Here is a 14472-nt window from a genome sequence, read left to right on the forward strand (position 1 = left end):
GTTTTAGGAGAGGGGTTTTATGTTTGAAAGGTTCTTAGTTGGTTTAATGGGTTTCTTTTTCTTTTATTAGGTTTATTTGTTCTTGATTTATAGATCTAGGATTTAAAGGCTTAAATGGTTACAATGGTTGAGTTGAGACCACCATAGATGTTTATCTAATCTTTTTGATGAAATGGCCTTTTGGACTGTTTAAATCAAGGCTAAATCTCCCGGATCTGCTTGTTTTCTTGTCTGATTTCGATTGTGGTTTGGACATCTAGTTCGTAATATAACGTATTTTGTTTCTGATCTCTATCTCTCTTTCTATTATCTTTATGTTCTCCCTTAGTCTTGGGTGATTCAAATCCCTGATTCTTTCCCTATTATCTTGGTTTATCCGATGTGTGGTGTGATTTAATATCTCGAGGTTGTTATGGGAGCTAAAATCCCTTGTTCTCCATTTCTTCTATTGTTTAACCTGAAATCCTCTTCTTGGTTTTTGCTCTATTATCTTGTCATTATGGATTAAGTGGTATTCTTCATAATGAATGACTTTCCTCTTATTTATCTAATTTCCTCTGTTTTAGGCCTTGGGCAGGGTATGTACCCCTTAGATCAGCAATCTCTTGGTTTGTCCCTTGACATGTTTGATGAAAGACTATGTATCTTCCTCTTGTGCTGGTCTATGCTCTGTTTAATATGGATATTAAAAGCTACCATGTTAGATATTCTTAATAAATCTGTTAAGTCTGTTAAGCCTAACCCGTTTCTTTGTCTATAATATGTGTTGGATGTGTGGTTTTAGCATCTACTTGATGATGTTAGTTCTTTTTGATTGAGTTGTTGTTGTTCTTCTCCCTTCTTATCTGTTCTTTCTCTCTTTGCTTTTTCTCTTTGTCTTCTGTTGACTCCCGGTTGTTTAAGTTTGTATTTTCCCCCTCGTTAGATTTTTTTGAATTCTCTCCAGTCTCCTTTCTGGTTTTAATCCTAAAACTCAGTTGTGTGTTAGTTTATCAGTGGAGTTTCTTTAGTTTTGATTATTTGGTTTCTGGGTTTTTGTTTACCCTTTCTAGTTTAAGCTTCTCTCTTTCTATCCCAGTCTTTCTCTTTTCTTCCCAATTTCATGTTTTTATGTCCTAATTCCCTAGTTTTTTGAAGAATCTTTTGTTTTAATCAGTCATTTTTCTTCCTTACCCTTTGATGGTCTGTGTTAAATATGAAGAGTAATCATCAGTTCTAACCCTTGCTCCTCTGATTGAACCAACCCCCAGGTAAGTCCACTTAACTTAGTGTTCCTTACTTATTTCATTTAAATCCCTTAGTCATTGTTTTAGTGCTAGCAAGCTTTAATCCTCTCTGCCAAGTTGGTGTTGTGGTCAGGTTTGGAGTTCCTTTAATAGGGTGTTTTCTTTAAAGCTCATCTCCGCAATTTACAAGAGTCAGACCTATTTGCAGTCGGCTTGGGTTGGCTGCCCAGGGGCCTATCTCTTCCTATTTTTGCCTTTGTTTGCTTTCTTTTTTGTTACGGGTTCTTTTTCTGTAATCTAGATGACAACATTTCAAGTTCATTAACTTGGATTTACAAAAATCACTAAAATCTCATTACGTTTCTAGTGATGGGATGTCTCACTGCAAGATAGTATAGTAATAGTTACTGTAAACAATTGTGCTGAATTTAGGCATTCGTTTTAAAACTCCTGTTTTACTCTAGCATCTTTAGTTTGGTCACCTTTTATTTACCTGTTGGTGTAGTTACTTTTATTGATTGTTTTCTATTTATTAGCTTTCTCTTTTAGCATGTATGGTGTATATTTAACGTTTATGTGTAATTTTACTTATCTTTGTGTCTCTTCTTGGAATAGGAAATGAATGCTCCTGTGAAACAACATGATGCTGAAATCAATTCTGGCTATGTTTTTTCGAAGATGCAACCTTCACCAATCAAATCTTCGATCGTGGAAAAGACTATACCGTCATCCTCAATCATTAAGAAGAAATCTCTTTCCTGTATAGGCCGCCGTGACACTTTTATCAGACTTGTTCGTGATAGAAGGGCTCAGGAATCCATCTTGATAGTTTTATCTCAAGCAACGATGCTCAATCTTCACAACTTGTTTGTGAATCCTTACATACTGCCAGTTTTAGAAGACTACTCATTGGGTACCAATAAAGAATGCATGCTTCCTAGAGTTTTGAAGAATTACACATGTTTTGTTTATCTTTACAATTTTAGTTTTAGGACCTTATTTAGGACTTATCGCGTAGTGCTCTCTTCCTTGGTCAAGGTTTTCTCCTTTTGGTTTTGGGTTTTCTTTGACAAGGTTATTAACGAGGCAACATACGCGTGTCCAACACTTTTAGGTGGTTTTATCATTTATTTTTCTTGTAATATTTTTAATTTGTTAGCTGTCATAGATGGTTCTACTACTATTGTAATGTCGACTCATTTTGAGTCTTAATTTTTAATGAAATACCTAATTCACAAAAGAAAAAGAAAATACATACTTCGACCGACTCGTTATTGTCCATTATGGACGAAGATATCGCATCTGTCCTCACTTTCATAGCAGCAACATATTTTGGATGATAACATTTCATTCCAATTTGATCAAAGTGACTTATATGTACTAACTGTTTCCCTCCGACCCTTGACCAGTTTCTCCAAGAAAAAGATAAATGGGCCATCACATGGGTCACTATTAACAGGCCTTACATTAAACGTAAACAACTTTTCACTCCGCGTGCTCCAAGTCCGAAAACTTTGTAAAGGAGTGCACAGCTCCTGTGCGGATAAAAAATAAGGATATATTTGAACAGTATACCCCCACGAGACCGATATGGACCATTCCCGTTTCGAATCGTAACAAACACTTTGTTGTAAAGTTCGACCTGCATCCATTTTGTATGCGTTATCCATCAACTCCTTAACCGAATCCAACTGTGTCATTTTCAGGAAGTGTCATTTTCGGGAATAACGGTTCCACATCATCTAGATGGTGTAGAGATGCTAGAGGCGCCAATGGATGTGCCGCTAACAATCCGTACGGATCATCGTATATCAAGCTGCAAGTTAACATAAACGTGTTTCACTACTTTATACCGTATATATATATATATATATTTTTTTTTTTTCGATCTGTAAAGGATTTGATGCTAACGAGTTTCGAACTCAGATTACTGGTATCATCACCCAGTAACTTTACCACTGTACAGCAGTGACACCGGCACTTTATACTGTATATAAAAGTGGGATGAAAACCGGGGCCAACCGGTGTCCGGCGTTGCTGTAAAGCTTGCCACCTCGGAATGCGTTGCTGTAAAGCTTGCCACCTCGGAATATTTGCAGTGTGTTTACCGACAAAATTAGCGGTAGTTTTCTCTTTTTTTTTTTTTTTGATACGTGAAAGCCGAATCCCGGCCTCTACCCCACTGCCAGACCCAACACCGCTAAACCTACTATACAATTAATCTATTATAAATCTTTACGACGGTGGGGATTGAATCCTTGACTTCCTCCTTACTGGAGTTGATGGGATACCACTGCTCTTGGACCGTAGCTTTTCTTGTTTTCGAATAAGAATTATCACTAACTTTTACTTTCCCCTCAAAGTTGCATGAATAGGAAAGGTAAACAAAACAAAATCGAGGTGAAACTTAAATACGAACATTTTGACGAAATGCTCTCGCTAATATATGAGTGAGTTCTATAAATTCAAAGCTTAATGGGTAATGACCGAAATGGCACTTGTGGAAACAATTAATGAACTTTATAGCAAAGTTGGCCAACAAATAAAGAGAAAAAAAAAAGGAAGGTTCAAAAAATTGTGTACCTGATGGAAACCAGCTTCTTTAGTAAGAGCACCAATATCAGCCACACAAGCAGATATTCTCTCGTCAGAACCATGCATATACGAGTAGCGACTAATGCAGTCATCTAACTTCTAACTCAAAAGCTAATCTATAACTAATAGCAAAACCACCACCACCATATATGCCATATTATACGAATGCGAAACATCTTGTTCGACAATTTCTGAATTATCACGAATATAATACATTTGATTATGGTCATACTTTGATAGAACACTTACTCGATTATCAGGGAAGAATACTGTATCATCGTCTCCTAATACAAACCATCTTATCTTACATTCTTGAGCCCGAGTTTAGAACTTTCTAAAACGATTCTAGCGATTCGAACAGCTGATTTTGTATTTGCATATTCGGATACTTTATATGGTGGAGATGTTACGAACAACGTATTGGGTTTCTTGTCCCTTACAAGAAACCATTTTAGAAATAGGGATTTAAATACTTTGTCTGTAGATAACATATCTATAGCACTTGGAAAATTTAAGAAGACTGAAAAATAAAAACATGGGTTTTCTTATGAGAAAAGAAAGATATTAAGAGCTCCAAGAACTATAATGGCGGGTCTATTTTTCCATTTCTCTATCAGAACTTTTCTTGATACCAACTGAAGGAGTTCCTGACAAACAAATTTATTTTGATTATGAGAATACGAGACTATTCTTCAAAGATTCATTTCTGACGTTTGGGACTTACAAGTGGAAGTAACTTTGTACGTTTCCTGCACGTGAAAGAAAACAGAGGCTTCGTAAAAGACATGTTTAAGAGTTCGGTTCCTTAAGAGTCTAATTATTTTCCAAAAGAAAAAAAGAGTTAAAAATTCAACACATGATAATAATAATGTTGATAATAATAATAACGTTACGAGCCTTGTGACATCCTGGAGGACCACGATCCGCATGAGACGTCTTCAACATGTTCAAGAGCTCAATTATTTTCCAGAAAAAAGAGTTTAAAATTCGACACTTAATTATAACAATGTTAGGAGTCTTATGACATCCAGGAGGAGGACCACAACCTGCATGAGGCGGCTTCATCCGGAGTGATTCCATGACGACATTTTTTTTATCAGTCAAATAGAAAATCATTGAGAAAAGACGTACTAAAAGTATCATAATCCAAAGATTACAACCAAAGAAAAGTAGGGGAATCGAAAGGGGATCGATTACCCAAGTAAAAAATCACAAAAAAATTACGGAGACCGATATAAGGAATCCCATAAAATGACATTTTTGCCGTAAGCCCTAACATTCTTGTGTTGGGTTCGGTCCAAAAGAACGTTTGTAATTTGATATCTCCAATAAGGCTTGCCAAAGTTTTCTTTTTATTATCGAAGATTCTTGATTTCGCTCCGGGATGTTATTCCATATTCGACTAAGTCTTTCATCTCCCGAACTAAACTTCCAAACCTTCATATATGTAGTGACATTAGGGTTAATGAGTCATATGACCATCGAAAGTGGTATCCTTCAACAAATTAATCCCATATTCTCCGGATTCTCCAACAACCATAAAACAAGTGCGAACTATCGTCTTCCTCACAAAAACAACAAACACTAGAAACATCCATACCTCTTCTTAAAAGTTTATCCGTTATCATTAACCGATCATGAGAAAGAAGCCAAAGAAAGAAATTGATTTTGTGAGGGTATTCATGGCCCCAAACAACATTGGTTGGATAATCCAGCTCATATTGATCCTCGTTGTCACTAATTCCGCTCTTAACAGTATATTGACCATTATCACTTCCAATAAAAATTCGGGTATCCATAACACCTTCTTGAGTGCCAATAGAAGAAAGGAATATTTGATATGGATAAGACTATACTTGAAATGGTTTGAGAGTATCTTTGCTTACACATAAACCCCCACCTTATACCACCTTCTCTAACTTCATACATACTAGCCACCACAGACTCCTTGGTCCTTGAAGCTTCATAAGCCAAAGGAAATATATCATGTAATCTTCCTTCACCAAGCCAAGAATCTTCCAAAAATCTAGTGAAAAGACGAGGGCACCCAAATAAACAACAATATTTTAAAAATCAACATATAAGTCCGATACCAAGTGTGATAGTTTACGGACAAAGTCGAGACAATACAACAACTTGATATTCACTTGATAATAGTTGTGGTCCGATACCGATTTACTATAGGATAAATATCAAGTGAATAGGATTAACGCACAAATGTATTTACTTTATTATAATATAAAACAATTATAATGCAGAAGTAAAGTAAACAACACAACACAAGATTTTGTTAACGAGGAAATCGCAAATGCAGAAAACCCCCGGGACCTAGTCCAGTTTTGAATACTCTCAGAATTAATCCGTTATACAAAATCCAAAGCCAACTTCGTATAGTTGAGACCAAGTAGACTACCCCTAGCTACTTAGTTTCGCCAGTATCTCGCGCCTTCGACTTCTAAAGTCACGCACGTGAATAGATAATCCTTTGGATCGTATTCCAAACAACAAAGGAATGAATCTGTCTGGTAACCACTCTAATCAATCTTTGGTAAAAGATATCTTGAATTGTTGCAAAGGTTCTTCCATTTAAACTAATAAACTCCTTTGTCGGGTAAGATCAATCTTAATCAGTAACTTAGATTCAGATTCACAACTCAACTATCTGATTCGGACACTGAAGAATGCCACCAAACGATAATTGCCGATCAATACGGCTTTCAGATTAGATAAATCTAACATGAGTCGGATCCCAGCCAATCAAGGAGTGTGCAAAAATTCACAAGATACGAAAACTAATAAGAAAATGTCCTTCGTCTTCAAATCTTCAATTGCCTTCTTGATAACCTGCACAACAAAAATTTGGATCCTCTTGTGCTCAATCACGCACAGAACGATTCTGTCAACAATTGATCATCACTAGATGTCTTTAGATCAATAAATGGTTCTAAAGATCCCGTCGATACTTTGATCTAGTTTGAGTGACCCTTATGTCAGAAGAGAAGGCTCTCAAGAATAATCAAACTATGTGCAATCAAAGTTTCAACAATCGTTAATCAATCAAATCAATAATCGAAAACTAAAATAACAATGAAATTATCCAGTTTCCCAACAACGGTACTCGTAGAGCTTCTTGATTTCACAGAAGTCTTTAAATGAGCGGTCGTAAGAGATTTCGTCTAATTAGGGTACTTTCCTCTCCGGATAGACGGCTCTACCAGAAACAACACGGATGAAGTTTGCCTGGCTCTTAGGATAGTTTGCAAGAAATGCAAACTCAAGTATTTATAGACCAAGGTTGTTTGGACAACAAGGAAATTCCAAAACCGAAAATATTCTCAAATATGCATTAAAGTACCTAAATTCGTGTTTTCTATTTCCAATTAATATTAACCAACATTTCGAAAACTCTCATAGAAAAACATCTATTATTAGTTTAGCACATTAACTAATAATATTTTACAGAGGATGTGCTTTAATTGATGGTAAGTAAAACATATATATATATATATATATATATGAAAATCATAATTAAATATTTTTCAATATTTCAGTTTGGGATCACCTTGAGCATCAAGGAATATCTTAGAATAATTAATGATAAGAGCTATGTACATGTTCAAAACTAATATCGACATATAGAAGTTTCTCATCTTAGCAAACCCAAATTCCAAAATCACACAAAACATAAAGAGATATTTGAATATTAGAAACTCGGTTTTACTTCTTGGGATCGGTTATACCATGACTCATAATATATGTTGTGACCGGTCATACCATGTTTCACAAAATAGGTTATGACTGGTTATACCATTCTTCCCAAGGTAGCTTGTGATCGATTACACCTTACTTCCCAAATTAGCTTGTGATCGGTTACACCTTGCTTCCCAAAGTAGTTTGTGACCGATTACAACTAATTTCCCAATATAACTTGTGACCGGTTACACCTTGTGAAAAGACGAGGGTACCCAAATACACCACAAACTTTTATTTATCAACCTATAATTCATTTACCAAGTGTGATCGTTTATGGACAGAGTCGAGACATTACAACAGCTTTGGTACACACTTTGTGTGATCCTCTATGGAAACCAGATCGAGACAATACAACAACTAGATCACTTGTATGATTGACTATGGATTCAATATTAAGACGATACAACAACAAAGTGTTCACTTGATAATAGGTATGGTATTAAACCGAAACTCTATAGGATCAGTATCAAGTGTTATGGAGTTAACGCACGTGTGTAATTTACTTAATTATAATAACAATTATAATGCGGAAAACAAAGTAAATGACACGGAAAGATTTTGTTAACGAGGAAACCGCAAACGCAGAAAAACCCCAGGACGTAGTCCAGTTTTGAATACTCTAAGAATTAAGCCGCTATACAAAATATAATATCATCTTCATATAGTTGAGACCAAGTAGACTACCCCTAGATACTTAGTTTCCTCGGTATCCCTTCTCCTTCGACTTCTAGAGTCACGCATGTGAATCACCATTCCTTTAGATCGTATTCCAAACAGTAAAGGATAAATCTGTCTGGTACCACTCCATTCAATCTTGTTAATAATATATTATGAGTCGTTGACAAAGGATCTTCTATTTATCTAATAAAATCCTTTGCCTTGTTAGATCAATATAAACTTTGACTACCGAAATAATCAAACTCTAGATTTGCAATCAAACAATATAGATCTCAAATAAAAACTATAAGGTGATGCCGATCTCACGCAACTAGACAATCAAGTCTATCAAAGTTAAACACGATTCAAGTTGGATCCCATCCAATCAAGGTTTGTGCACACAATTCACAAGATAAGAAAACTAATAAGAAAAGCTTTGTCGTCTTCAAATCTTCGTTTGTCTCCAATAATTAACTGTACAACACCACTTGAATCTTCTTATGATCAATCACACACAGAATGGAGTCTGTTAACTATGGATTATCACAAGATGTTTTTATATCCGAAAATGGTTCTAAAGATCTCGTAAATACTTTGATCTAGTTTGAGTGAGCCTTATATCAGAAGAGAATGTTCTCAAGAATAAAAAAACTAGGTGCAATCAAAGTTTCAACAACCGTTAGTCAATCAAATCAATAATTGAAAACTACAATAACAATGCAATTATCTAGTTTCCCACTAACGGCACAAGTAGAGCTTCTTGATCCCACAAAAGTCTTTAAACGAGCGGTCGTAAGAAATTTCGCCTAATTAGGGTACTTTCCTCTCCCGATAGACGACTCCACCAGAAACCACAAGAATGAAGTTTTCCTGGCTCTTAGGATAGTTTGTAAGAAATTCAAACTCAAGTATTTATACACTAAGTTTGTTTGGAAAACAAGGAAATTCTACAACCGAAAATATTCGCAAGATATTCACATTAAGTACCTAATTTCGGTTTTCCTATTTCCAATTAATTTCCAAACCATATTTCCGAAAACTCTCATAGAAAACTTATATTATTAGTCTATCACATTAACTAATAATATTTTCCAAAGGATATGCTTTAATTGCTGGTAATTAAAACATATATTATGAAAATCATTATTAAACGCTTTCCAATTTTTCGGACCTGGGATCACCTTGAGTACAAATGAATGTCTTTGAACAATTAATGATACGATTTATGTACATGTTCAAATATTATCGACATCTAGAAGTTTCTCAGAAAACCCTAATTCCAAGCTTCACACAAAATATAAAGAGATATGTGAATACTGGAAACTCAGTTTTCCTCTTTGGGATCGGTTGTACCAACCTTACAATGTAAATTGTGATCGGTTATACCATGTTTCCCAATCCAGGTTGTGACTGATTACACCTTGCTTCCATAGGTAGCTTGTGATCGGTTACACCTTACTTTCCTAGTTAGCTTATGATCGGTTACATCTTGGTTGTGACCGATCACAACTAACTTCCCAATGTAGCTTGTGACCGGTTACCATGCTTCACAAAGTAGCTTGTGACTTATTACAACATGCTACATCATATAGGCTATGGCCGGTTATACCTCAAATCTCAACAAGTTAAGATAGGTTCTACCTTGTCATCTTATATTGGTCATTCAAAAGATATTCAATAAAGAACATGACCAATCATGATTTTCTTTTTGATTACGAATCAAGTTCATACATATACTTCCTTAAACCAATGCAATAATACATAGTTTTTTAGGATGAAATCACACTTATACCCTACACATAATCAAGTAACTAAATACATAGATTATGTTGATGTCGTATTTACAAAGTTCAAAAGATAAGCGTTATACTTCGTAATTCAACATAATTCCTTGACACTTTGATCATAATGATATGACCAAGTCTAATCACTAGAGTATTATATATATATATATATATGTAGCTTCGTATTTTATGTTTTCAAAATAATATGACTTGAAAGATACGTTAGGAATGAAAACAAGATCAAGTCAATATTATTAACCTCAAGTGGAAGGAGTAACACGTTAGGAAGCACAAGATCTACATCAAGATTTAGAAAATAATATCTCTAAACAATCTATGTGCTATCGGTCAAACACCTCTACTAAGTCAAAATCAAGTACAAAATACCTCTCTGAAAATCCTTGAATGAGTTACTTTCTCATGAAAAATGAAGGGTATGTCCAAAACAAGAGAAGCAAATGCCTCTTATTGATTTAGTAGTGGGACCGATACCATCTATTGGACATAAAGATCCTTAAGTTGCATCTAAGGATAATATCATCCAATTACCCAATTCTATGTTGGTTGATATGACTATCTTGGAAGATTTTATTATTAAAATCAATAGGATGTCTAAACCAAGTAGTTTCATTACCTTCCTGGAAGATGTCATTAAGCTTGTCTATCATGTACAATCCAAAAATTGTGAAATATTTCAAGAATTATTGCAGGCTTAGTTTACTGCTAATAATAATCTGGCAGAGTTTCTCACTCTATTCTTGGAAATTACGGATTTACAAAAAGAGATCAAATATCTTAAGAAAAGTCGTCGTGAAAAAATTCATCAAGATTTACTTCTTGTAAAATCTCTTAAGACTCATTCTGTATTAAGTTATGACATCTTATACAATCATAAGGGTGATCTAAAATCAAGGATTATGCAGTGGGAAGAGGTTTCTGATCACACTCATGAAAAGCTAAAAGGAGAAATTCCTTCTGAGAAGATTCATAAAAACACTACATATGTTATTTCTGATTGTCATCATCGTGTAGACAGTAACTCTTCCATGATTCAAGATCATAAATATATGAAAAATATTGTTCCAAAGGTACTTGGTGAGGAAAATTCTTCTCACACCAATACTCAAAAATGTTGGAAAGTGCATCCTTACAATGACCAATCTGTTGATGTAAGGAAGCACAAGTATCTGGGCATTTGGAATCTTATTAATATCTCTTATTCAACATAGAGTAACTACACAATATACTTGAGAATATTTAATAACCTTGTAATGTAGAAAAGTTATCTTACAACGACTTGTGTAAACAAGATGAGTTTTCTTATCAAGGATCTTTTACTATGCGATTTTGAAACCGATTCCTTTTTGGAAAATTCCTTGCTAAAAGATATGAATACACATAAGAGACGAATTTATTTTCATATCTGATTAAACTTATTTATTTAAGGCTGGTACTTATGTTTGGTATGTGTTGAATTCCATTAGTTTATGTACTCATTTTACCTGAGAACTTATACTAAAAGATGCATCCTCAAACCATTTCTCAAGATAAAATCCTAAAATATTTGAGTGAAATGGTTTCCAATAGAACTATTAATCTTGTTGATTCCTTCAAGAAATCTAGTTGTGAGGATAAGGGAACAGAAAAAGAAGATATGCCATCTCATGCAGGAGTTACTGATCTTATTGTTCAAAATAGTTTGGATACTAAGATTGATATCCTCAATCTTCGTCAAGTCCTCCTCAGTGCTGTTGAAAATCATCATAAACAGGAAGCATTACTAAGAACTATTGTCTGTAACCTAAGTGTTAGAGCACTGCTCGGTCGAACTCGCAAGTGTTGCTATCTCAAGCTTGTTTGTCAAGTTTAGTTGTCAAAACTATAAGTCTTGATTTCTAGTCTACTTATAGTTATGTCTCGTATTAGGATAAAATGTGTAGTTGAGCTTTAGACTTCAAGACGTTCATCGATTGAAGACGAAGAACTACTAAAGGAAGCTTGTGGAACTTGATCAACAAAAGGTATATAGAGACTTGAATTCATCTATCATTCAGAAGTCTATTTCTATTCTATCTCTTATTGAGATAAAAGTCATATAGTTATATAAACTTTACTTTATACACATTTGATATTTCAAGCCGAGTTTAACTCGCTTACATATTTCTTGAAATATGTGTTGGTAAGCTTTCGCTTTAACCAAGTTCATCTTTTATTTTTGACGAAAGTCAAAAGATGATAATATGAAAATCGCCTGGTAATATCTTACATGATTTGTGTGAGACAGTCATTTGATGTAGACTCAGAATGTTTCGTACTGATTTATTGATTACTTGAAAAATTGTTTGAAGCTAATAGTTTGTGTGAGACAGCTAGTCCTGTCTTCTAAGAATGTTTCAATGATAAAAATGTAGTTTAGAACGATTAACTATTGATTGGATATAACACAGTATGCGTACTTGTATGCTAACTGTTGTAGATATATGAAAAAGCGGGGGTCTAGCAACCACATCCAATATTTCGCTTAGCAATCTCTATGAACAAACTCCAATATACTTTCTAGAGAATCAACTAGACAGTCAGACTCAATCTAGATAAATGTACATCAAAAAGTTTTATATCTCAATCTCTCGATTTGATCTATACTCAAGCAAATAGAAATCTGCGAGTCTTTATCAAAGAGAGATAACTTGGGTGGTACCAAAGACCAATATCCAAGTGTCGATCAATTTAAATCAACAACCAAAGGTTGGATATTCTAATTGATTGATCCTAACGCACTACCTGTGATATTTCAATTATAAAGATAAACAATATAATGCGGAAATATAAATAACACAGACGCCAGAATTTTGTTAACGAGGAAACCACAAATGCATAAAAACCTCGAGACCCAGTCCAGATTGAACACACACTGTATTAAGCCGCTACAGACACTAGCCTACGTCAAACTAACTTCGTTCTGGACTGTAGTTGAACCCAAATCAATCTCACACTGGTCCAAGGTACAATTATGCTCCTACGTCTCTGATCCCAGCAGGATGCTACGCACTTGATTCCCTTAGTTGATCTCTCCCACAACTAAGAGTTGCTACGACCCAAAGTCGAAGACTTTAATAAACAAATCTGTATCACAAAGAAAAGTCTAGTAGTAGATAAATCTGTCTCCCACAAAAATACCTACAAGTTTTTGTTCCGTCTTTTGATAAATCAAGGTGAACATGAACCAATTGATAATCCGGACTTATATTCCTGAAGAACAGCTTAGTATTATCAATCACCTCACAACAATCTTAATCGACGCGGCGAAAGAAGATGTTGTGGAATCACAAACGATGAGACGAAGATGTTTATGATTACTTTTTATATCTTGCCTATCAGAGATATTAATCTCAATCCAATCCTTGCAATTGTACTCATACGATAGAATATGCAAGATCAAATCACACAACTACGAGAAAGTAGTATCAGTCTAACCTTCACAATCCCAATGAATTTTTTTAAGTTGTTAACCTGGTTTATAAGAAGAAACCAAAGGTTAAAGGAGAATCGACTCTAGCTATGAAACTAGTATCACACAGAAGGTGTGGGGATTAGGTTTTCCAGTTGCTAGAGTTCTCCTTTATATAGCCTTTCAAATCAGGGTTTGCAATCAATGTTAGCTTGGTAACAAAAATTCAATATTCACCATTAGATGAAAATCTGATTTAGATTCAAGCTAATATCTTTCAACCGTTAGATCGAAAAACCTAGCTTGTTACACACAAATGAAATGTACGATTTTAGGTTTGTGTAACCGTACCCAAACATGTACATTTGTTGGTTCAATAGTAGTTAACCAAATGGTTAGCCATATGAGTACTTTCATATCAACCAATCTCTTCTTCACCATAACTAGTTAAAATGACTCAAATGAACTAGTTAGAGAGTTGTTCAATTGCAAGGAAATCTTATGTAACTACACAAGACAAAATTGAAGCAAAAACGATTTGATTCACTCGAATCGGTTTATGAACTTTATAGCCACGGTTTGCAAACTTGCATTACTTAGTTTATACAAACATGAGTTCACAAACAATCGTCTTTAGATATAAGCTAACTCAAGTTCGCGGACTGGGTTCACAGACTTAAGTTCCCGGAAGGAGTTCTCAAACTCCAGCAGATTTTCTCGGGTTGAGAACTTCCGCCAGTTCGCGGACTTAGTTCACGGCTCTAGTTACAGTTCTCTTGATCAACAAAGTTCGCAAACTTCGTTTCAAGGAATAAGGACTTATACATATATGTGTTTCCATAACAATTCTTATATCCACCATTGGTTATATAATCTAAACTCTCATTTCAATCATTGAAACATTCTTCTATAATGTTATAATAGTCGTTAGACATAAAGAATCGACTATCGTCATCAAAGCCATTTTCAAAGTGATTGAAACATAACATGACTTTCATCACTAGGTAAA

General features: G+C 34.7%; 1 pseudogene; it reads right to left on the bottom strand.

Moving 5' to 3' along the window:
- Nucleotides 1-1954: 1954 nt before the first annotated feature.
- On the bottom strand, nt 1955-4312 carry LOC113295421 (annotated as a pseudogene).
- Nucleotides 4313-14472: the final 10160 nt, after the last annotated feature.

This window comes from Papaver somniferum, chromosome 7, assembly GCF_003573695.1.
Source record: "Papaver somniferum cultivar HN1 chromosome 7, ASM357369v1, whole genome shotgun sequence".
NCBI classification, from domain to species: domain Eukaryota; kingdom Viridiplantae; phylum Streptophyta; class Magnoliopsida; order Ranunculales; family Papaveraceae; genus Papaver; species Papaver somniferum.